The sequence below is a fragment of the Hyla sarda genome, unplaced genomic scaffold (genome assembly GCF_029499605.1).
Source record: "Hyla sarda isolate aHylSar1 unplaced genomic scaffold, aHylSar1.hap1 scaffold_80, whole genome shotgun sequence".
NCBI lineage: Eukaryota > Metazoa > Chordata > Amphibia > Anura > Hylidae > Hyla > Hyla sarda.
In genome coordinates, this window is record NW_026610825.1 from 214,154 (window position 1) to 240,773 (window position 26,620).

The 26,620-nt window shown below is 42.6% G+C and overlaps 1 protein-coding gene across 5 annotated transcripts in view; it reads right to left on the reverse strand.

Moving 5' to 3' along the window:
• The window catches only part of LOC130346716 (ras-GEF domain-containing family member 1A), a 471,811-nt gene that overhangs the window by 123,599 nt on the left and 321,592 nt on the right, over nt 1–26,620 (reverse strand). For 2 of the 5 annotated variants that reach the window (XM_056554585.1, XM_056554586.1), the window contains one exon: nt 22,374–22,416. The exons of the other annotated variants lie outside the window; for them this stretch is intronic. The gene's annotated coding sequence lies outside the window, so the exon portion shown is untranslated. The remainder of the gene's footprint in view (nt 1–22,373; nt 22,417–26,620) is intronic. 5 annotated transcript variants of the gene reach the window in all.

Genomic DNA, 26,620 nt, shown 5'->3' on the forward strand with positions numbered 1-26,620 from the left:
GTGGTAACCCTCAGTGCACAGGCACAACACGGGGGGCACAAGCTAGGTGGACTGTGTGTTTGTGCCCTACATAGTAGGTATATGCCAGGAAATGCCAGGTATACATTATATGTTACACGTATCTATAGATCCAGACTCACCTGACTAAGGTAAAAAATATGTCCTCTGGCCTCCATCAGGCTGGTATGTGTCACTGTCAACATAACATTTTTTCCATGCACTTTTCTATATAAAGGGTCATAGCAAAAAATAAAAAAGGATACTGCTCAATCTATTGTACATATATTTTTTTTTGTTTGCAATGGTTTGTTTACAACCTTAGGAGTGATCTGTGCTACTGTATATCATATCTAAAATGAAATCTGTGGATGAGCAAATCAAATCTGACAAATCCGAATTTGTTACGAATTTCAGGAAAAATCGCTTCCTTAAACCTCATATAGTGCAGTCCAGGCTCCAAGTCATCTAAGATGGCGGCTCCACATTTCAGGACATGGGGCAAGAAACGCTGGAAAGGCAGGAACACGGGTAGGCGGGATGACCCTGAATCCCATGCAGCATGCAGCCTATCAGCAGCCAGCCACCCCTGTGATATCACAGCCCTATATAATCGGCAGCCATCTTGCGGCCAGACACTTCAACGTTCAATTGCAGAGAGAGGGATAGAAAGCAGTGTGTGTTGCACAGAAAACCATTTTTACAGCAGCAATTCAAATCAAGCCCAAACCCAGCCTAGAAGCACTGATAGGGAAGGGTGAGAGAAAGTGCAATTTTGGGTGTGTTGTATACAGCGACTGTGTGCTGCAGCACTGCTGGTGGTCCAGCTTGCTGCATCACCCAATGGCCAACATTGTCTGATTTGCAATGTGTTCACACGTTAGAATTCCAACCTCCATATGTTGGACCGACCATACGAACAGAGAAAAGCCATCACCGATTTCTTGATGATCCAAGCGGATGGGGGGGGACTCCCCTGTGTAACTTCATTGTCAACCAATGGCAGCTTATACGTGACACCTGGCGTTTGCTCAGGCCCTTTGAGGAAGCCACATTATTAGTCAGTCGCAAGGATTACGGGATGAACAACATAATTTCACTGCTACATTTACTCCACGTGTTGGAAATTATGGCTGGTCAGGGCACTGGAGACGTGGCGGCTATATCTCACAGCCACGGCTGAACTGGAGGAGGAAGAGGAGGGGAAGGTGCACAGTGGAGCACAGTTTAGGTTTCGCGAAATGTGCAGTTTTTGTAGTCATCTGACAGGAGAGGAGGAGCAGGAGCAGCCAGAGGAGCTAGGGGGTGATGAGGAAGACGAGACAGATGACTCAGACACACCTTGGTAGTATGCAGTGGAGATGGAGGCAGGGAGTCCCTCCGAGTCACTTACACAAATGGCACGATGCATTCAATTGCTTGCGTAGAGACCGCCGAATTGTGCCATCAGAGCGGGTGTTTAGTGCGGCGGGGCCCTAGTTACCCCAAGGAGAACTCGTCTGTCCACGAAAAATGTGGAGAGATTGACCTTTGTGAAGATGAATCAGCCAGGATTTCCAACCACCAATGCCTGATGCATCAGAGTAGATTGACCATGGTGGCACACCAACCCTTCACAAATATGGATAGTGCAAAACATATTTAAGGTGCTGCTCCCCAGTTACAGACATACCTCCACATCAGACCATAAGTAAGCATTGAGGATATGCATTAGCTAAAACTTAACTTTTCTTAGGATAAAATATATGACCTATTTTTTTTTTTATATCTAAGAAAAGGAAAGGTGTGCAAAAAACACCATGTGCCACCTACACCACCAAGTTTTGATGTGATGCAAAGACTTCTAAAAGGTGGAAGGAAACAACATATGGTCCATTGTAACCGGTGGGGGTAAAAACTTCCCCTGTTAGGCCCTACTCTTGCATTATTAATTCCCTTCTTGGCAAGTGTTACTCGCCCTATAAAGGGCGGCCCCACATAGGAACCTCTCCCTATTTCTACCTTCAAACACTGCCATTTCCCAGGGTTTTCTAGGTGGAAATAGGGAGAGTTTCCTTTGTGGTGCTGACCATTTTAGGGCGAGTAACACTTGCCAAGAAGGGAATTAATAATGCGAGAGTAGGGCTTTACAGGGGAACTTTCCCTTCCACCTTTTAGAGGTCTTTGCATCACATCAATACTTGGTAGTGTAGGTGGCACATGGTATTTTTTGCACACCTTTCCTTTTGTTTGATAAAAAAAAAAAATTGGGTACATATATTTTATCCTAATACTTTTATTTAAAGTTAAGTTTTACGAAATGCATATCCTCAATACTTACTTGTGCACACTAACACTTTTACAAAGAGACCGTTTTTTTCTGCCTACCTGCCTCAGCTACTATTCTGATCCTGCCACCTGCCTGATGCCACACATCTGATTCCAAGTGCTTCTTTTTTCACCAACTTTAGTCACCGGGTACTGGTATTGCCACCCACCGCCCCACTACGTGGCCGGGTCACTTTCAGGACTCCTGATGCTGCTGATGCCACCTCCAGGCTGTCTCGTTCTGCCACCATAAGTTCTCCTCATGCTGATGCCAGCTCCAGGTGGTCTCATTCTGCCTCCATATGTTCTCCTCATGCTGCTGTCACCTCCAGGCTGTCTCATTCTGCCACCATATGTTCTCCTCATGCTAATTCCAGCTCCAGGCTGTCTCATAATGCTACCATATGTTCTCCTCATGCTGATGCCACCTCCAGGCTGTCTCATTCTGCCACCATATGTTCTCCTCTTGCTGCTGCCACCTCCAGGCTGTATAATTCTGCCCTCATATGTTCTCTTCATGCTGCTGCCATCTCCAGGCTATGTCATTCAGCCACCATATGTTCTCCTCATGCTGCTGCCACCTCCAGGCTGTGTCATTCAGCCACTATATGGTCTCCTCTTGCTGCCGCCAACTCCAAGCTGGGCCATTCAGCCACTAGAGGTCTCCTCTTTCTGCCACCAACTCCAGGCTGTGCCATTCAGCCACTATATGGTCTCCTCATGAGTCTGCCACCTCCAGGCTGTGTCATTCAGCCACTATATGGTCTCCTCTTGCTGCCTCCAACTCCAGGCTGTGTCATTTAGCCACTATATGGTCTCCTCAGGAGTCCGCCACCTCCAGGCTGTGTCATTCAGTCACTATATGGTCTCCTCTTGCTGCCACCAACTCAAGGCTGTGCCATTCAGCCACTATATGGTCTACTCATGCTTCCGCCACCTCCAGGTTGTGTCACTGTACCGCCATGTGGTCTCCTCATGGTGCTAGCACATTAAATAAAACTTTTTAGGTTCATCTATTTGAAATCTTCAATTTAAATATTAAAAAATTACTACAATCTTTTCAATTGTGAGGCCATTGGTCTCATCAAGCTGTTGCCACCTCCAAGCTGGGTCATTCAGCTACTATATGGTCTCTTCATTCTGCCGCCACCTCCACGCTGTGACATTCAGGCACTATATGGTCTTGTCATGCTGCCGCCACCTCCACGCTGTGTCATTCAGTCACTATATGGTCTCCTCATGCTGCCGCCTCCTCCACGCTGTGTCATTCAGGCACTATATGGTCTCCTCATGCTGTCAACACCTCCACGCTGTGTCATTCAGCCACTATATGGTCACCTCATACTAATGCCACCTCCAGGCTCTGTCATTGTGCTAATCTGCGACAGTGATTCTAATAGCGACGCCTCTAATCTGCATGTCATACTGAATAACAGTATTATTTCACTAACCCAGCACACACCCTATGCGTGTTACAGCAAGGCAAAGTGTTCTACACCCCTATTGAGGCTCTTTGTAGTCCAGAAGTAGCCATTTTTAATAGCAATTTGCTGATAATAAATTTGTAACAAAACAATTTTTTGGGGAAAATTTGGCAAATCGGCCGAATCGAATTTTAAAAAAATTCGCTCATCTCTAATGGAATCTAGGAAGTGCAATGTATGCAGAGTCTTACTGCACATATGGCAGGCACAGTAGTAGGAAAGGGTCTGATGATACTTGTAGTCCCAAACATTCAGGAGCAGGGTAGTCACACATGTCACTAATGGCTGGAGATAGACTCCAAGTGCCCCCAAGAGTCATTACGAATTGTAAGATTGGCTGCACAGTGGTGGGTCACTCTATACCCCTTGGCTGCTTCCTAAGAATGTCCTGGCTGGTGGTAACCAGAAAAGGTAACCTGTATGGAGAGTAGATGTTCAGATGCAGGTTGGCTTCCAGCAGCAACACATTCATCTGGCTTCACTGGAAGTCCATAAAGGCACAAACAGCTAAAAGGCCCTTAAAATTGATATCCTCTTAATAATAAAGTTTAGAAGAAGAAAGAAATAAGTACTTCAGGTCAGGGCAAAGTCCATACACAGGATGTCATGTAGAAGTCTGTGTAGTAGCCAGTCCAGGTTAGAGTCATCCTGGTAGCCTTTGGCAACTAATTCAAGCTCCGGGCAGATCTAAAGCAGCAACTATTCATCAGGTCTGCCATTGCAGACCTGATGAATAGAGGGCTGGGCCATGAAACATAGTAGCCCTGATTTACTAATGTCAACCTGACTCTTTTTGTCGGGTTGTGCAACAAATTTTTGTCGCATAGCCCATGCGACACAAATTTGTTTGCACAACCCGACAAAAGATACATCACTCCGAGTGTTTTTTAAACCAGTCAAAATGGGCGTGGTTATCCCAAAAAGGGGCGTGTTCCCGACAAAAAAGAAAAAAGGAAAACCTGTGAATTTTTCTTCACCAAAACCCAAATAGCTCTGAGCTGTCTGGAAATGACTGAAAACAGAGTGAATCCCACCCCCATCATGGAACAGGGTCCGTTCCATGTTGGGGTATTAGTACAGGGGTTGAGGGATTGATCACATCTGGTCTCACTTCTGAGACCTGATCCGATCAAAAGCTATTAAGCAGGGGAGCGGGCGGCGTGCTCCGCTCCCCAGGGATGTATGATGAGTTTTACTTTCATTTTCAAATTCCCTGCCAGGATCCCTGAATGGCCAGTACTGAAGCCATTCAGGGATCCCGGCGGGGTTCTCAAATAGAAGAGCTGCAGTGGGGAAAGATATATAGAATCACTGGGGGTTTTGTATATGTCTGGCTCCCCACAGCTTCTATATATCTTGCCCCCTGCTGCGCTATATGTCTTGTCCCCATTGTCCCCATGTCCCCATATACCCACCGCGCTATATATGCCCCCCGCACAGCGCAATCATAAGCTCCCGGCAGCGCATGTAGATATATATATATGCCCCCCGCACAGCGCAATCATAAGCTCCCAGTAGCGCTATCATTGACAAGCATTCTATTAGCAGAGCATCTGGCCGGGAACCTGGCTGCCCGATGCTCTGCTAATGCTCTGCTTGTCAATCATAGCGCTTCAGAGGCATATGTGTATAGATGCGCTGTGGGGACCAGATAACGCTATATGTCTGGTCCCCACAGCGCATCTATATACATATGCCTCAAACGCTATGAATGACAAGTATTCTTTTAGCAGAGCATCGGGCAGCCGGCTTCCCGGCCAGATGCCCTGCTAATAGAATGCTTGTCAATGATAGCGCTTTAGAGGCATATATGTAAAGAAGCGAAGTGAGGACCAGACATATAGCGTTATATGGTCCCCACAGCGCATCTATACACATATGCCTCTGAAGCGCTATGATTGACAAGCAGAGCATTAGCAGAGCATCGGGCAGCCAGCTTCCCGGCCAGATGCTCTGCTAATAGAATGCTTGTCAATGATAGCACTACCGGGAGCTTATGATTGCGCTGTGCGGGGGGCATATATATCTATATGTGCTGCCGGGAGATTATGATTGCGCTGTGCGGGGGGCATATATATATATATAGATGCAAATCATAAAATGTTGCAGTATCTTGTAATACCTTTTTTATTGGACTAACAGCATTTTGTAGAGACAAGCTTTCGGGATTCCTCCCTTTATCAAGTCCAAAGCAAATCTAAGCTCACAAGTAGAAGACACAGGTTACATTTCACAAATATGCAGGGGTTATATATATATATATATATATATATATATATACATACATGCGCTGTGGTGGGTATATGACGCGGGAGGGGACAAGACAGATAGCGCAGCAGAGGGCAAGATATATGGAAGCTGTGGGGAGCCAGACATATACAAAACCCCCAGCAATTCTATATATCTTTCCCCACCGCAGCTATTCTATTTGAAAATAAAAGTAAAAGTACACTGTATATGGCTGGGGAGGAGCATGCTGCCTGCTCCCCTGCTTAATAACTCTGTGATAAGGGTGACAGAGAAGGGTGACAGAAAAAAAAATAGAGACGGACGACAGATTAGTAAATCAGGGAGAAAAATACTCGGAGTAAACCTGAAATCACTCCAAGATAAACACTTCATTCTTAGTAAATCAGGGCTATTGTCCTAATTTTGAAATTAACTTGTTATTTTTCATTGTCTGTTCATTTGGCAATAGATACTATTTTTCCATTTACAGCCAGGAGTGCCGTCTTCAGACATTCATCTGTTACAAGAGCTCCTGAGGATCTTCTGGCTACTTAAAGGGGTATTCCAGGAAAAAAAAACTTTTTTATATATATCAACTGGCTCCAGAAAGTCCAACAGATTTGTAAATTATTCTATAAAAAAATCTTAATCCTTCCAATAATTTTCAGCTGCTGAAGTTGACTTGTTCTTTTCTGTCTGACAACAGTGCTCTCTGCTGACATCTCTGCTTGTTTTGGGAACTGCACAGAGTAGAAAAGATTTGCTATGGGGATTTGCTTTTACTTTGGACAGTTCCAGAGACACGTGTCATCAGAGAGCACTTAGACAGAAAAGAACAACTCAACTTCAGGAGCTAAAAAGTACTGAAAGAATTAAGATTTTTTTAATAGAAGTAATTTACAAATCTGGAGCCAGTTGATATATATATATATATATATATATATATATATATATATAAGTTTTTTCTTGGATAACCCCTTTAAGGTTCCCTGGAGGTCTTTTCCTTTGGATGTACAGCCATGAAAGACAGGCTGGTTGTTACAGATGCACCCAGTAGCATATCTTGGAAGCAGATATTTCACCAGAATATGCTGTCCTATAAAGATACAAAACTGTAATTTTTGTGAAGAATCAACAACAAGTGGGACACAATCATGAAGTGGAACGAAATTTATTGGATATTTCAAACTTTTTTAACAAATAAAAAACTGAAAAATTGGGCGTGCAAAATTATTCAGCCCCTTTACTTTCAGTGCAGCAAACTCTCTCCAGAAGTTCAGTGAGGATCTCTGAATGATCCAATGTTGACCTAAATGACTAATGATGATAAATAGAATCCACCTGTGTGTAATCAAGTCTCCATATAAATGCACCTGCACTGTGATAGTCTCAGAGGTCCGTTTAAAGCGCAGAGAGCATCATTAAGAACAAGGAACACACCAGGCAGGTCCGAGATACTGTTGTGGAGAAGTTTAAAGCCGGATTTGGATACAAAAAGATTTCCCAAGCTTTAAACATCCCAAGGAGCACTGTGCAAACAATAATATTGAAATGGAAGGAGTATCAGACCACTGCAAATCTACGAAGACCTGTCCGTCCCTCTAAACTTTCAGCTCATACAAGGAGAAGACTGATCAGAGATGCAGCCAAGAGGCCCATGATCACTCTGGATGAACTGCAGAAATCTATAGCTGAGGTGGGAGACTCTGTCCATAGGACAGCAATCAGTCATATACTGCACAAATCTGGCCTGTATGGATGTGTGGCAAGAAGAAAGCCATTTCTTAAAGATATCCATAAAAAGTGTTGTTTAAAGTTTGCCACAAGCCACCTGGGAGACACACCAAACATGTGGAAGAAGGTGCTCTGGTCAGATGAAACCAAAATCAAACTTTTTGCAACAATGCAAAACTTTATGTTTGGCGTAAAAGCAACACAGCTCATCACCCTGAGCACACCTTCCCCACTGTCAAACATGGTGGTGGCAGCATCATAGTTTGGGTCTGCTTTTCTTCAGCAGGGACAGGGAAGATGGTTAAAATTGATGGGAAGATGGATGGAGCCAAATACAGGACCATTCTGGAAGAAAACCTGATGGAGTCTGCAAAAGACCTGAGACTGGGACGGAGATTTGTCTTCCAACAAGACAATAATCCAAAACATAAAGCAAAATCTACAATGGAATGGTTCACAAATAAACATATCCAGGTGTTAGAATGGCCAAGTCAAAGTCCAGACCTCAATCCAATCGAGAATCTGTGGAAAGAACTGAAAACTGCTGTTCACAAACGCTCTCCATCCAACCTCACTGAGCTCCAGTTGTTTTGCAAGGAGGAATGGGCAAAAATTTCAGTCTCTCAATGTGCAAAACTGATAGAGACATACCCCAAGCGACTTACAGCTGTAATCGCAGCAGAAGGTGGCGCTACAAATTATTAACTTAAGGGGGTTGAATAATTTTGCACGCCCAATTTTTCAGTTTTTTATTTGTTAAAAAAGTTTGAAATATCCAATAAATTTCATTCCACTTCATGATTGTGTCCCACTTGTTGTTGATTCTTCACAAAAAATTACAGTTTTATATCTTTATATTTGAAGCTTGAAATGTGGCAAAAGGTAGAAAAGCTCAAGGGGGACGAATACTTTCACTATAAAGTGTATCTCCTGGATTTCCATTTAGGACTTCGCTACGGAGTTCATCAATAAATTGCCGCAGATCGTTACAACATTAGATTACGAGTCTGCAGAATAATTGCCTTTTTTCACCACAATACTATTTATTTGGCATCACATACCAACCGTGCTGTATTACATCCAGACCTATTAGGGACTTCATATCCCTCAAATACTGTTATAGCATGGCCACGGCAGCAAGTAATAACACAACATAAGGTCTCCAGCGCTGCATAAAGTTTAAAATCCTAACAACGATTCCAATTATCCTCTCTAGTACCTTTACCTCTGAGGACCGCACTGCAAAGTTTAACATAATTTTGCCTCATACCGCTGCAATGCTTATGTGTGCCTCTAATTAAAAAGTCTATAATCGCAATTACATCAACCGGCATAACTTATTGCATACAACTTATTACATCCACCTAACAAGTGCCTCCTTAATGCCCGCACACTAAAGATTGTGTCACGGAGTCCTATAAAAGTTGTCATGTATTGTTACATTTCTCTAAACCGCTACAATTGTATCTGTTCACAGCATCCACTTATTATACTATGAAAGGAGCAGACCGTCCCCTAAACCAGGGGTCGGCAACCCGCGGCTCCGGAGCCGCATGTGGCTCTTTTACACCTTTGCCGCGGCTCCGGGGCAGATACTAGCAAGGGCCACTGTGGCGGATGCTGTACTGGCTGTGACGTCGCATGGGGATGGTGCAGTGGCGTCACTGCGTTGAAAGAATCGGGGCCTGTGCCCCGAACCTTATAAAAAAGGCCCCCGAATGTCAGCGCTGCCCCCATGTGTGGCCAGCGCCGCGGCCCGCCGGACTGCTATGTCTGCCGGCAAGTGCGCCTGAACACACATTAGTTGCGCCGCTATGTGCTGTGCTGCGCTGCCTGTGGCCGGGCCCAAATCCACTCCCCTCCCACCTTCCCCTCGCCTCTGACCTTCTACTCTTCAACTTTTTCTGCAGCCCATCACAGGAGTGGGTCCTCGCCGGGATACCTCCAGCGCTGTGGGTAGCACTAAACATAACCACACAGTTTCTTCAAATTTCAAAGTCTTGGGTATCAGCACACCCATCTTGTTTTTAAATTATGGCAAACTAGAAATTAATTGTAAAATACTTTGTTTTTTATGTCAATAAATATATATATATATACATAGCAACAGGAGAATACAGCAGCACACTGCTAGCACAAAGATATAGATAAAACATGAGTATATAGATACAACATGAAAAGCTATACAGCTATGGTGCAAGAAATGGAAATATAAAATTATGAAGTTATGAAATAGTGAGGTACTTAGCTTGCAATTTGGCGGCCAAATACCTTGGACCGTCCCACCACGGTAAGGTGACCTCATTGGGACAGACCCTACACTATGAATATGCCTCTGTGTGAACAGGTCAGCATATATATATATATATATATATATATATATATATATATATATTTTTTTTTATGTTCTCAATGTGACCCGGTTGCTGCCGGGATGTATATTTAACCCCTTAAGGACTGAGCCCTTTTTCACCTTAAGGACTCGGCCATTTTTTGCAAATCTGACCACTGTCACTTTAAACATTAATAACTCTGGAATGCTTTTAGTTATCATTCTGATTCCAAGATTGTTTTTTTGTGACATATTCTACATTTTGTGGCAACTTGCATCCTTTCTTGGTGAAAAATCCCCAAATTTGATGAAAAATTTGAAAATTTAGAATTTTTCTAACTTTGAAGCTGTCTGCTTGTAAGGAAAATGGATATTCCAAATATTTTTTTTTTATTCACATATACAATATGTCTACTTTATGTTTGCATCATAAAATTGACATGTTTTTACTTTTGGAAGACACCAGAGGGCTTCAAATTTCAGCAGCAATTTTCAAATTTTTCACAAAATTTTGAAACTCGCTTTTTATCATGGACCAGTTCAGGATTGAAGTGGATTTGAAGGGTCTTCATCTTAGAAATACCCCATAAATTACCCCATTATAAAAACTGCACCCACCAAAGTATTCAAAATGACATTCAGTAAGCATTTTAACCCTTTATGGGTTTAACAGAAATAGCAGCAAAATGAAGGAGAAAATTCACAATCTTCATTTTTTACACTCTCATGTTCTTGTAGACCCAATTTTTGAATTTTTGCAAGGGGTAAAAAGGAGACATTTTTTACTTGTATTTGAAACCCAATTTTTCTTGAGTAAGCACATACCTCACATGTCTATGTAAAGTGTTCGGCGGCACAGTAGTGGGCTCAGAAGGGAAGGAGCGACAAATGGTTTTTGGGGGGCATGTCACTTTTGGGAAGCCCCTATGGTGCCAGAACAGCAAAAAACCACACATGGCATACCATTTTGGAAACTAGACCCCTCGGGGAACATAACAAGGGGTAAAGTGAACCTTAATACCCCACAGAGGTTTCACAACTTTTTTACCTAAAATTTTTACCTAAAATGCTTGGTTTCCCAAAAGTTTTACATTTTTAAAAAGGGTAATAGCAGAAAATACCCCCCAAAATTTGAACCCTAATTTCTCCCGATTCAGAAAACACCCCATATGGGGGTGAAAAGTGCTCTGCTGGCGCACTACAGGTCTCAGAAGAGAAGGAGTCACATTTGGCTTTTTGAAAGCAAATTTTGCTCTGGGGGCATGCCGCATTTAGGAAGCCCCTATGGTGCCAGAACAGCAAAAAAAATTCCACATGGCATACCATTTTGGAAACTAGACCCCTTGGGGAACGTAACAAGGGGTTAAGTGAACCTTAATACCCCACAGGCGTTTCACGACTTTTGCATATGTAAAAAAAAAAAAGAAAAAGTTTTTTACCTAAAATGCTTCTTTTCCCAAAAATTTTACATTTTTAAAAAGGGTAAAAGCAGAAAATACCCACCAAAATTTGTAACACAATTTCTCCCGAGTACGGCGATACCCCATATGTGACCCTAAACTGTTGCCTTGAAATACGACAGGGCTCCAAAGTGAGAGCGCCATGCGCATTTGAGGCCTAGATTAGGGACTGCATAGGGGTGGACATATAGGAATTCTACGCCAGTGATTCCCAAACAGGGTGCCTCCAGGGTGTTGTAAAACTCCCAGCATGCCTGGACAGTCAGTGGCTGTCTGGTAATACTGGGAGTAGTTGTTTTGCAACAGCTGGAGGCTCCGCTTTGGAAACCGTGGCGTACCAGATGTTTTTAATTTGTATTGGGGAGGGGAGGGGGGCTGTGTAGGGGTATGTGTATATGTAGTGTTTTTTACTTTTATTTTATTTTGTGTTAGTGTAGTGTAGTGTTTTTAGGGTACAGTCGCACGGGCAGGGGTTCACAGTAGTTTCTCGCTGGCAGTTTGAGCTGCGGCAGAAAATTTACCGCAGCTCAAACTTGCAGCCCGATACTTACTGTAAACCTCCGCCCATGTGAGTGTACCGTGTACATTCACATTGTGGGGGGGGGGGGGGGGGGGGGAACATCCAGCTGTTGCAAAACTACAACTCCCAGCATGCGCTGACAGACTGTACATGCTGAGAGTTTTAGTTTTGCAACAGCTGTAGGCACACTGGTTATGTATCACTAAGTTTGTGACCTTACTCAGTGTTTCAAAACCAGTGTGCCTCCAGCTGTTGCAAAACTACAACTCCCAGCATGTATGGTGCATGATGTAAGGTGACTACTGGGAGTTGTAGTTTGCAACAGCTGGAGGCACACCGGTCGTGAAACACTGAGTTAGGTAAAAAAAAACTCTGAGTTTCACAACCAGTGTGCCTTCAGCTGTTGCAAAACTACAACTCTCAGCAGTCACCGACAGCCAATGGGCATGCTGGGAGTTGTAGTTATGCAACCAGCAGATGCACCACTACAACTCCCAGCATGCACTTTAGCTGATTGTGCAAGCTGGGAGTTGTAGTTATACAACAGCTGAAGGTACACTTTTCCATAGAAAAAATGTGCCTCTAGCTGTTGCAAAACCATAACTCCCAGCATGCCCATAAGGGAATGCTGGGAGTTGTGGTGGTCTGCCTCCTGCTGTTGCATAACTACAGCTCCCAGCATGCCCTTTTTCCATGCAGGGAGCTGTTGCTAAGCAACAGCAGGAGGCTGTCACTCACCTCCTGCTGCTGCTCCGTCGCAGGACAGTCCCTCGCCGCGGCCATCGCTCCTGGGGCCCCGATCCCAAAAGGGACGCTGGGGATCGGGGTCCCCAGCACCCGGGGTCTTCTTCCTGCACCCGCTCACGTCCTCCGGAAGAGGGGCGGAGCGGGTGCGGGAGTGACACCCGCAGCAGGCGCCCTGATTGGTCGGCCGGTAAACGGGCCGACAAATCAGGGTGATCGTGAGATGGCACCAGTGCCACCTCACCCCTGCTGGCTCTGGCTGTGGAGACCCGATTGACCCGGAATCGCCGCAGATCGCTGGACTGAATTGTCCAGCGATCTGCGGCCATCGCCGACATGGGGGGGCATAATGACCCCCCTGGGCGATATGCCGGGATGCCTGCTGAATGATTTCAGCAGGCATCCGGCTCCGGTTCCCAACCGGCTAGCGGTGGGGACCGGAATTCCCACGGGCGTATGGATACGCCCTGCGTCCTTAAGGACTCGGAATGCAGGGCGTATCCATACGCCCTGCGTCCTTAAGAGGTTAAACCAGCATAAATTTATTTAACGAAAAATCTTGGCATGTTGTTCTTTGGGAGCAGGCGCCAGGCGGGAATACGTCCGAATTTTCTTCTCCAATTTCTTGCCTGACTCCTAAGGCATTAATGAGCATGGTTTAGGAAGCTATACAGTACATTATGCAGTTGTGTTGAAAAGTATTTTCATTGTTACAGGTTCCCATTAACAACAGCATTTTCAGGGGCAGGCTTGCTTTATTATTAGTTAAAATGGCACAAATAGGTATTATTAGTCAAATGGCATGACACCTAACATAAAATACATGCAGATACACGGTGACATCAGTCAGTGGTGACAGATCGCCTTGAAGCCCCTGTAGCAGTGGATTTTGCAGCTGATGCCAAGCCAGAACTTACACCAGCAGACATTAGCATTTCTTTTCCTGATATGCACTTAAAGGGGTTTTCTGGGCAATAAACACTGATGGCCCATCCACAGAATAGGCCATCAATGTCTGATCGGCAAGATGCCAACACCTTACACCCCTGCCAGTCAGCTGGTGAGCATATCTGTGGCTCTGGCATTTATACAATAAACATTTGGGAGCAGTTTGCTCCGTTTATTATGTAGTGATGGAACTGGGTTCCGTGTCTATTCAATAAGAGCTGCACTGCAGTAACACGGTACCAACACTACATAATGAATGGAGCCATCTGCTTATGACGGATCATTGTGTATGTGCCAAGTTCATGGCTCTGCAGAACAGCTGAATGGCATAAATGCCTAGTTTTGGCACCCACTAGATATTGGTGACCTATTCTGTGGATAGGCCATCAAAATTAAACCTGGAGAAATCCATAGTTATCCTAGCCCCCCACCCCAAAAATTTTTTTACAAGCCATAGGCATGGTCAGGGGATTGAATGCATAACAGGGTCCCCAAAAATTAAGTCTAAGGTACTGCCCTAATACAGGAATCTAAATTACACATATTAAAATAAATATCTCATTTGAGAATTATAAGATGCACTAGAAGTGAAGGCATAGCGTATGTACATTAAATCAGCATTGTGTCACTAGAAATATTCAGTAACTGACAGGAAAAGGAAAACAAGTTACACCTAACTTTATTACATTAACATTTTTCAGTAATTCTTGGCAGCAAAAGTTGCTCATGTAAGACTTATAGGTGGGGTCTTTGTGCAAATTGTGCACATTATATTTAAAATGTTTACCCAGAGCCTTTACACCCCTATTACACTGTCCCAGACGAGACATAAAGGATATCCAGTAGAGGGTGTGAATCGCTACTATGAGGCGATTTTCCCTCCAGGATAAAAAGGAAGCTAGAAGTCAGTTCCAATATATCCAGTTGCAATTTTTTTTTCTTCTTCTTTATTGTATACTGTATGTAGACCCAGAGGATTTCCAACCATAGGGAAATCCATAAGATTAATACACCCTGTTCCAAATTATTATGCCAATAATATTTGTCTCTCTTACCTAAATAATTGATGTAAATAACAGTCAGCATAATTCTCATGTTATCAACTATTAAGAGTACAATTAAAATGTTATTGAACAAACCTCCTAATGTAACAGTATTTTTTTTAAACATAAAAAACTTACAATGCACTGTTCCAAATTATTACGCACAGTAAGTTCCAAAACACTTTATAGGTTGTAAAGAACTGAAAATTGTCATTTGTTGTGTTTGCAGTATATTTATTGAAATCAAAAGCTATTTCAATCAAACTTTTAACAACATTTTAACTTTTTAAACATTTTAACACGTTACATTTTAACATAGGACCCTTTATTTGATAGCAGCTTCACAAGTCTTGCATCCATTGAACTTGTGTGTTCATCGTGAGTTTTTGGACAGTTTCTGCTTGAATTTGTTTGCAATACGTCAGAATAGCTTCCCAGAGCTGCTGTTTGGATGTAAACTGCCTCCCACCCTCATAGATCATTTGCTTGAGGATGCTCCAAAGGTTCTCAATAGGATTGAGGTCTTGGGAGGATGGAGAACACACCATGACTTTCTCTCCTTTTATCCCCATAGCAGCCATTGATGCAGAGGTATTCTTTGCAGCATGAGATGGTGCATTGTCATGCATGAAGATTATTTTATTACGGAAAACATAGTTTTACCTTCTGTACAAGGGAAGAAAGTGGTCAGAAACTCCACATACTTTGCAGAGGTCATCTTTACACCTTCAGGGACCCTAAAGGTACCGACCAGCTCTCTTCCCATTATTCCAGCCCAAAACATGACTCCACCACCGCCTTGCTGACGTTGCAGCCTTGTTGGAACAGGTTGGCCATCCACCAACCATCCACTACTCCATCCGTCTGGACCATCCAGGGTTGAACAGCACTCATCAGTGAACAGGACTGTTTGAAAATTAAATACTCCAAAGAACAGATAAAGTGGCACTACTACTACCAGCACTCATGGGGTTTCTCAGCCCATGTAGCTATATCACTTAGGGAGACTCAGGTCCTGGTCTGTGGTTCTGGGGGTGCCAATTCCAATACAGAGAAAAACGGTAACCCGCACTCACTGCAAGGCTTAGGCCAGACGACTCTGCTTCACATCCTCCAACAGACTCGGTTCCAGAATTCCTGCAGGGTGCTCAGAGGTGACTGCCGGTGGTTTCATGCTGGTGGGCGCTTCTTCTGGCCTCGTTTCCATCATCACGCTGTGTATGTGATAAAGAGGAAACACCTGTCATGTGATCAGTCCGTACTAACGAAGCAGGAGCAGGAGAAGGGACATACAGCTACCAATAGCAAAACATAACATAAAAAGGGATCACCTCTACTGTGTGAGGCTATTTAATCAGTTAAGATTCTAAAGAAATAGGGAGGGAACTTACTACAAATCAAATCTATGGTTCACAGGGATGAATTGACTCATTATAAAAGTGATGACATTTCCATTCTGTCATTGAGACCGATCGGACTAAGCGCATTCGTGCGAATGATCCAATATGTCTCTGCTCGTAATAGCCAAATGTTCTTGTCATATCCAGCCTTGGCCAATTCAGCTGTTTCTGCTTGTGCATTGGTTAATGGTGGCCAAATAGAAGGTTTATGCACAGTTGCAAGACTCTGGAGGATTCTACATCTTGATTTCTGTGGGACTCCAGAGGCACCAGCAGCTTCAAATATCTGTTTGCTGCTAGGTAATGGTATTTTAACAGCTGCTCTCTTGATCCGATGCATGGATCTGCCTCAATGTGCCTTCGTGCCTCTACACGAACCAGTCTGTGCTCTGAATCAGCCACAAATATCTTAATAGATTACGTTTTGGTGAAATATCTAATGTTTTCATACCTCATCCGAGGCATTGAACTATTTCACTATTTTCGGCAGCAGAGAGATCCTTTTTCTTCCCCATATTGCTTGAAAATTATGATCTGCTTAATAATGTGGAACACCCACCATTAGTAGTTTTTCTTTAAATTGGGCTCACCTGGCAATCTAATTATCACAGGTGTCCAAGATTGTTTTCAGTGATCAAAAGAGCCCTGAGACACAATGCCATCCATGAGTTAAAACCTAAAAACTAAATATTCAATCTTTGTAACACTTAAATAGAATTTGCATAATAATTTGGAACAGGGTGTAGTTAGAACCGATTGCAAGTGGCATAGTGAACACTTATATGAGATAAGGGCATGAAGAAATTAATTCTTCATGGTTAGTACAGTAATTTGGTATAATCTTGACTTTCTATACTACAATAATTTTATTCAAGATTAATAAACGGAATATGTCAGCTCTATATCATTCTGAGGTCTAGTGTCAAGGAGGTAATGCCAAGTCACAGTAAGCATGCCTCCTCCCTTCCTGCCTTGACTGATTGACATACAGAACTCAGTGCTGAAAGCCAAGAAGGAAGTGTTGGGGGAAGGAATGAGGCATGCATGTTGTGGCTTGGCAACGCCTCCTTGACACATGAGCTCTGACCATAATATAGAGCTACCAGATTCCCTTTAATGTCTTTATGACTACTGAGCGTATTAATATAATGTCCCTTCTGATTCCTAGTATAAGTGGAGGCTTAACACTAAGTATTTGCATGTGCAGTGTACCCCCACAAGATCTCTGAAGGTGTCTTTTGGTATCTGGCACAAAGATGTTTACTACAGAACCTCTAAATTCTGTAAGATTTGAGGTGGTGCGGTGATCCCCAGGAAGTAGGCCTGGGTCAGCTGATACTTGTAGTCCCACAATTACGGTGACTGGAGAGGACAATTAGACACCAAGTGTCCTCTAGGGTACAAATGTAAAATAGAGGGGCTGTACAGTTGGTGTTCAGTCTTTTATCCCCTGGGGCTCTTACCAACTAACAATGTTCTGGCTGGTGGTAACTGGAAGGCCCTTGATGATATTAATGCAGTAAAAAACCAAGACACTTGGACTTGATGTTGTAGCAAAACAGATAACTTTATAGGTACTCTTTACTTCATCCACAAAGTGGAGGCAAAAAGCTTAAACAGTTCCAACGACAGTACCTGTATTGGCAAATGGTAAACCTGTATGGAGTCAAAGTAGTGAGATAAATGTGGAATTCTCTAAGAAGACTTGAAGAAATACTGCAGGTTGGCCCCCAACAGCATAACAGATGATCTGACCTCATCAGAGGTCTACTAAGGCACAGACTGCAAAGTGACCTTTAAAGTGTACCTGTCATCAACAAAAACTTTTTATATAATGTAGATAAAACCATTATATGTATATTGCTATACTCATTGGTTTAAAAATTGTGTATATTTTTGGGTAAAAAAAGTGCTGTCCCTGCAGCTATTGTCTGTGTGTCTCTATGAGGAGTCCAAATACAGGAAGTCAGGGTAGGACAAGCAGGGCTCTGTGCAGACTCCTGGCGTGTCAATCATTCTGATGTGTGAGCCTATAGCTAGTCACAGAGCCTCACTGCACAGAGCCCTGCTTGTCCACCATCACTTCCTGTATTTGGACTCCTCATAGAGACACACAGGCAATAGCTGCCGGGACAAAAACATACATATTTGTAGACAGTACAGTACAGGTATATACAAGGAGATTATTTTATCATGCTGCATGATACAAAATTCATGTCACACCCGTATTTCTGTCAAGCCTCTTTTGAAGTTCTCTGTAATAAATCATCGCTTGATGACTGTATGTAACAGTATGATACCAATAGATGATCAAGGAACAGTCACCTGACAATATTCTTCTTACGACTTACATGACCTGTATATCAATTACTCTTTTGTTTATAACAATATTTTACAATGAGCCTCAGCACAACAAGTCTGAATCATGGAGACAATGCATTAAGTTTTATAATTATTCTTTCCTTCTAAGCCATAAAACTGACACCATCCTGCATGACTTATAATAGAGATTTATTAATATTAAGAGACTCATTTATAGAATCCTGATTCACCAACTCCCACTGTAAGGAGGAGCAAGGGATACGATGAGGGAGACATTATTGTAAGTGTGACAGAGGCATTGTACTCTGACTACCCCTGCTAAGGAAAAGGGATCAAGAGGAGGAAAAAAACGTTCAGTTCCCATGGATAATAGCATGTTACAGGGAATCTGTCAGCTCGATATCATGTTCAGGGCTAGAGTTTCAAGATGATGTTGCTGAGCTTCAGTGTGTATGTCTTACCCCCCCACACACACACACCTTGACATACAGGGCTCAGTGCTGGAACTATGCAGGAAGGGGTGGGGGGGGGGGGGGAGGTGTGCATACTGCAGCTCAGCACAGTCTCTTTGACACTTGGGCTCTGATCATGATATAGAGCTGGCAGATTCCCTTTAACTAACCCTGTCTTGTGTTAGAAGATGTTAGTGAGGACCTTTAGCGCCTGCCGCATCTCCTGTGCTGCCATCTGTGCTGCACTCTGTGGCCTCCAATGAAATTCAACTAGCAAAAAAGCTAATGAAGTTAATAACTAAACATCGTATACTACAATATGGAAGATAGCACAATCCAATGCCCATAGGTACATAGACAGGATGTTGCTGTGCAGCCCCATATGCAACAAACTGCAAGGTGTGATCTAACAAATTCTTATCATAAAGAATATTAACGCCAGCAACAGTTAACCACTGCATACCCAGGTCACCCCATTTTGAAGATGATCTGGTAGTCATCTAGCCATCCCAATTTGGCCCCGGAAACTCATATCTTTACACTTGCCTATTTCTCCCAAATCTTGCCTTGCTACTTTATATATCCCATCCCTTGACAATATATTCACACTCCATCTATACTTTCAATAGGGCTTAAATGGCCACTGCTGACCACATTAAAGACTATATGAGTCTACATGATGCAGCATCCCCTACTTTGTTTATGATCCCATTGCATTATGATGTTGTTCATCACATTTGAAATGACCAGAGAGTGATGCATTAAATGAATAGTTATCTTCCATTCACAAACTACGTAGGACCACCTGATATTGCTTTGCCACCTAAAAAGTTTACAGTCATGTAACCCACTTAATTTGTCCATAGAATTGAGAGCTATGTATACTCCCAAGAATATTTGCGGTGCTGCTGCCAAGTGATTTGCACTATAAATGCTGGTGCCGCTTCAGGAATGTATTCTGCCCTGTTGGCAGTGGGCAAAATTAAACTCTAGTCATTTAACACCTTAGATGCCATAATCAATATCAACTACCGCTAAGTGGTTAGACAAAGGGAGAGGGCTTCCTCAGTCTCCCAATCGGCAATGTAAGATGCTGATGGATTTTCAGGGGGCTTTAGTCTACCATCTCAGTACATCTATTAGATCTATTAGTGACAATGTCTAATAGCTAGCCTGTCAGCGTTATGCTATAAAAGAGTATTTATTATATATATATATAAAAAAAAACTACACATTATAGGTATCATTGTATATGTAGCAACCCGAACCGTTATGTAGCCTTATGAAGTGAACACAAAAAAAGAAGAAAAAAAATATATATATCATTTTTTATTATTATTTATATCTTATTTAAATTCATTAGTAGAAAAAGAACAGCACAACCAACAAAAAGAAGATTCCGTAGGGAGGTGCACGCAGCTCCTGGATCCTTGGTTAAGGGATCTTTTCAAACCCGCAGGTTTGAGAGATCCCAACCTAAAAATCCATTTGAGCTCAAGTTTTTTCAGCATCGCCTGTCTGTCTCCATCCCGTTTAAGTGGGGGGACATGATCGATGATGATGAACCTCAACTCTTTCTCCGTATGTCCCATAATGGCAAAGTGACTTGACACGGGCAAATCCATTTTTTTCTTCCGTATAGTATACCTATGTTGGTTCATGCACGTCTTGAAATTCCATGTGGTCTCCCCCACATAGAGGAGACCATACGGGCACCAGAGCACATAAACCACATAGGAACTGTCGCATGTAAGGTAGTGTCTAATAGGAAAAATCTGTTCATTTTTAGGATGTACAAAGTGTTTACCTTTACACATCAATCCACAATTGACACAATGTCTACAAGGGAAGCTACCTTTATTTATAGGTGTCAAATATCTCTGGGTGCCTCCTTGTCTCTGGGATGTGTTTGTCCTTTAAATTAGCCTGTCTTCTATAGGACATAAGAGGATATACATTAAGTTCAGGAATGTTCAGACAGTTTTGTAATATAGGCCAATGTTTCCTAACAATTTTACCTATAGCATTGGAATCCTCGCTATAGGTTGTAACAAAGGGGACTCTTGTCTCCTCTCTCTTCCTCCTTTCTGGTACCCTCTCAATCTATTTTACATTAGTTTTTTGTCTCTCTACCAATCCTCTGGGATAGCCCCTTTTAATAAAATGATTGGCCATCCTCTCCAATCCTACCTCCAACTTATCCTCTGTGTCTGTTATCCTCCTTGCCCTCAGCATTTGGCTGAAGGGCAAGGAGTTAACCATGGGCCTGGGGTGGCAACTTTCAAATTTCAACAACATGTTACAGTCTGTAGGCTTAATATATAAATCCGTCATTAGACGGCCTTACTTGATGCTCACCAGAACATCCAGGAAGCTTACTGATTGAAAGGAGTGTGTAAGAGTAAATTGAATACTGGGAATAACATTATTCAGATATTCTTTAAACAAGAGCAACTCAGACACTGCCCCACCTCAGATGAGGAAGATGTCGTCTATGTACCGCCACCACCCCAGGACATGCCTGAAGTGGTGCGATACATAGACGTACATCTCCTCAAAGTGCGCCATATATATATTAGCGTAAGTTGGCGCAGTATTACTCCCCATTGTGGTTCCTCTCTTCTGCAAAAAAAATTTGTCATTGAACAAGAAATAGTTGTTCTCAAGGACTAACCGCAATAGGGAGATGAGAAAATCAGTATTTTCTGGAGAAAAATCTGCATTTGTTAGACATCTAGTCACAGCCTCTACACCCCCATCATGTTGGATGGAGGTGTAGAGGCTGACAACATCAAAGGAGGCAATGATGGCACCTGTCAATAACTGAATGTCCCTAATTTTGTCCAAAAAATCCGTAGTGTCCCTCACATATGATCTTGTATTTATAGCAAAGGGACACAATACTCTATCCAAAAACACCGAAATCCGTGATGTAATTGAATTAGTCCCCGAGACGATAGGTCGTCCCAGGGGATCCACCAAATTCTTATGGATCTTTGGTAATAAGTATAGTAACGGTGTTACCGGAAAGAGTACTGTCAAATTTTTTTTAGTTTCCTCATCAATGGTACCAGCCCCTACAGCATTATTCAGAATTGTTTGTATCCTCCTCTCAATGTCAAATTTTGGGTCATGTGTGAGTTTCTCATATATCATCATGTCATTCAACTGTCTCTCAGCCTCCCTAACATATTGGGTCTTGTCCATCCCCCTTTATCAGCAGGTTTGATTACGCAATCGTGGTCATGGACAAGCTCCAACACAGAGTCCACCTCTTTGCGTTTAATGTTGGGATGCTTAAGACAGATATTCCTATTTCTCAAGGCAAGAAAATCACTCTTAACACATTGCTCAAAAGTACTGATCGCGTGTGACTCAAGTGGGGGATTAAAATCACTTACATTTCGCAGGCCCAATGGCTGTAACTTCAGACTACCTGTAGTACTAGAAACAAGAGTAGCATTAGAGCAGGCAACAGATGGATCAGCATTCATAACCTCCCTATTCTTGGTGGCAAACCACACTTTCAATTTAATGTGATGTATAAACTGACTAAAATCCAATTCAAGTTGGAACCAGTCCGTAAGCAAACTTGGGCAAAAATTCAAGCCCTTATTTAACACTTTAAGTTGATTTATAGAAAGTTCCTTGGAGGAAATATTCACAACAGTTTTTAATTCTTCCACTGTCTCCCCCGCTGGGGTTTCACATCCTTGCGATTTCTGGTTCTTATGCCATCGCTGGTGTTTCCTCCCGCCCCTCCTTGGGCGTCTCCTGTTGGACCCTGGCCTAAAAAAGTAGGAAGATGTTCATCCTGTGGTCCAGATTGTCCATTAGCTGGATTTATTATATTTATTATATATAAAAAATAAACTACACATTATAGCTATCATTGTATATGTAGCAACCCGAACCGTTATGTAGCCTTATGAAGTGAAAAAAAAAAAAAAAAAAAAAAATATATATATATATATATATATATATATATAATTTTTTAACATTATTTATATCTTATTTAAATTCATACCACATGATGAATGCAAAAACAATAGTAGAATATTTTTTTGAATACATTATATATACACACCAGAAGGGTGCCACCTTAAAAAGGTAAATTTATGTCACCTTAAATAATCAGGGAGGATATAGGCTTCTGATTTCGGGGTGTTTATTTATTTTAGTAGAAGTTTCATGGGGGACATGATTAGTTACTCACCTAATCACCCATCATGCTCTTCATCTCTAGGCATCTCAATCACCATGGCTTTCATTCTCTTCAGTTTTGATGATTTAGTGAAGATATGTGTTTAAGCATTTTAAGCGAACTCTGCACAGCTTACATTTTTATTTTTAGAAGGTATTTCGGTTAAAGAGCTTGTACATAGGGTGTTAATCTTCCAAACAGGCCAATTATTGGCCATTGTAAAAAACCCAGTGGTCAGTCGATGAACAAGCCTAAAAATCCTCATTGGTCTACACTAGTGGTCTCCAAACTGTGGCCCTCCATCTGTAGTAGCAAAACTACAGAAGAATAGGTGGTATGTGTCAGAAGTTGAATCAAATCAGCACAATCATGGGGGTTTTACTATTATTTCCTATCCTTGTTGCAGTGGAGCCTCATCCTGCAAGATGTTGACCCAATGAGCCATAAGGGAACGGGCTAGCAAAAAATATAAAATAGGATGGTGGGAGCTACCCTTTAATGGAGTATGGCAGGGTGTTTAGAATCTTTGACAGCAAGAGCACAGCAGTCACTGGTTCTGTTCATGCTACTGAATATACCGGTACACAGCTATTGTTACAATGTAGTTTATGTTTATTCAATGTTTATTTTGAAAAAAACTTAATAAAAACATTTTGAAAACCAAGTATACCAGAACCATGATGGACCCCAATAAAGTCAATGGAATCATGAGGATTAGGCATAGCTTTCAGGGCTGTGTTCTACACAGAAGCCATGCACACAATCCGTGTCAAAAATCGGATGCGCTCGAAAATGACCCGATCGTAGTCACTAGCTGATGAGTCCATAACTGTCCACTTGCCTGTCCTTGCACAGATACAATTTCAGCCGATTTGAGTTTTTGGAATCGTTTCTGTGGATCATATGCTCAAATCGTAATGTGAACTCAGCCTAAGGAGGAAGTGAGGAAGCAAAAGCAATGTATTTTTACAATAATACGTACAAACATTTAGTAACCATGGCCGGCATTTATCATTGTGTTTACCCTTTTTTTTCACCTATCATTGGCGCTATTATGGTGCGTGTCCTTTTTGTGTGCTTATTTTTTTTGTGCCTTTTGGTTTACACATTTCTGCTGATTTTGAGTTGTAATCCACTGATTTTGGCAATACGCATGACATGGATGGGTTTTATGAACTGAGCCTTTTTATGAAAAGCCCAGACTTAGCTTAACTTTTTGGTGTATGTGAAGAGAGATATTTTGGAAAATGTGTACCTGCACAAAATATATCAAATGCTCTGCGACCATTTAATAAATTTGGTGCTCCTACACATTACCAGCACACACAAAAAAGGTGTAGAAAAATGTTTCCTTATACCTACAATGATGAATGCCCCCTCATGTCTTTGGTCTCGCTGTCTTTCTGCATTAGATGCTATGCAGGCTAATTCTCTGTGACACAGCTGTTACAATCAGGTTCAGGGGTCATGTGGAAATCATTGACCTCGGGGGGGAAGACAGAGATGATGGAAGGTGGATAGGTCAGTAAAAAGTTTTTATCGGATAAATCAGATAACCCTTACATGTTTACATTGCACAGGTTTTCTTAAGCCTAGCACTGATGCTAAGCTTTAACTGTCCGGGCATGCTGAGAGTTGTCGTTTTGCAACAGCTGGAGGCACACTGGTTGGGAAACACTTTACGCAATGGATCCTCCAGGCATTTAGGGCCCGTTCACATGGAGAAATTCCACTCTGAAATTCGGGTGCTGCAGCCTCCTATTCAGGGGTTAAAGGACATCTGCAGCAAAAGACAACTTATCCCATATCCACTGGATACGGGATAAGTGTCTGATCATGGCGGATCCGGCCGCTGGGACCCCCCACGATCTCCCAAATGGGGCTCCGCATTGCTGCTCTATGTGAGTGGCTAATGCGCATATAGCATTGTCTCTGAGGTCGATGGTACGCCCCCTCCATGCCCCCTTCCCATACAGTTCTATGGGAGAGGCGGGGAGGCATGAACGCTGCCTCCCCGCCTCTCCCATAGAACTACATGGCCCCGTGCAAAAGATTGCAAGGGATCCCAGCGGTCAGACCCCCCGCGATCAAACACTTATCCCCTATCCTGTGGATAGGGGATAAGTTGTGTTTTGCTGCAGATGTCCGTTAAGTCCTGGGAAAAAAAGGATGGGGACCCTTCCATTCAAGAGTTGTTCCTCCAGGTCTCCTACTAATGGGAACAGTGGAAGGCATTTATCAATAAAGGTCTTGGCTAGATAATTTTTGTTGTTTGTCTAGATGTGTTTTTTTTGGCTGTGCTGCTCCAAATTTATCATATTGTCGCTGTGACCATGTTAAATTTTGCGCAGATCTACACCTAGATCATTTTCTTCCTCCGCTTTCAGATCATGTCTACCCTGCTTCTGAGGAGCTTGTTTGTCTGTGTGTTTGGCTTTATTTGTTTTAGTTTTAATTTTAACCCCTTAAGGACCAAGCGTTTTTCTGTTTTTTGCACTTTTGTTTTTTCCTCCTTACCTTTTAAAAATCATAACCCTTTCAAATGTGCACCTAAAAATCCATATGAGGGCTTTTTTTTTTGCACCACCATTTCTACTTTGTAATGGCAATGACGCGTATGCCATTGACCGTGCGGTTTAATTAATGATATATTTGTATAGTTTGGACAGTTATGCATGCGGACATATGTTTATTTTTATTATGTTCATATATTTTTTTAATGGAATTTAGGAAAAGGGGGGGGGGGTGATTTTAACTTCTAATAAGGAAGGGTGTAATTAATGTGTGTGTTGCTAAACTTTTTTTTCACACTTTTTTTTTACACTTTTTTTAAATTATTTTTATTTTTTTAGGAGGAATCATTTGATTCCTCATACAGATCAATGTGGTTCCATATAACTCTGCTCTGCGCTAGATTGATAAAGCCTGGTCCTGCCAGGCTTTATCACTGCCAGAGCCGCAGCAGCAGCAGGACAAGAGTTAAGCCTTCTGGCTACCTCAGCAGTGGAGCGCCACCCCGCGATCGTGCTGTGGAGGGGGGGGGGGGGGCGATCAAGCCCGCTGGACAGCGGAGATCTAAAGGGTTAATAGCCGGCTGCGACGATCGCCACATATCGGCTATTAACGCTGGCCCCCAGCTAAAGGAATCAGCTGGAGGCCGGCAGGTATGACGCGGGCTTGAGTCGGGAGTCCGCACCCTATCCCGTTAGCGGCACATAGACGAGTATACATGTCGATGGTCGTTAAGGGGTTAAGGCAAATGAATGTCTAAAAGAAGGTCTGCAAAGAGAGTCTCCCTCACATTTGAATAGTGGTTTACCTTGCCGCAGGCCAGGAAATAAAAAAACAAAACTTATTGTTCGAGAGACGGAGGTTTTAGTTGAACAGTTTTTTTTTTTTTTTAACCTTTCACCTTTTTTTTAAATCATGTTATCATCACTTTGT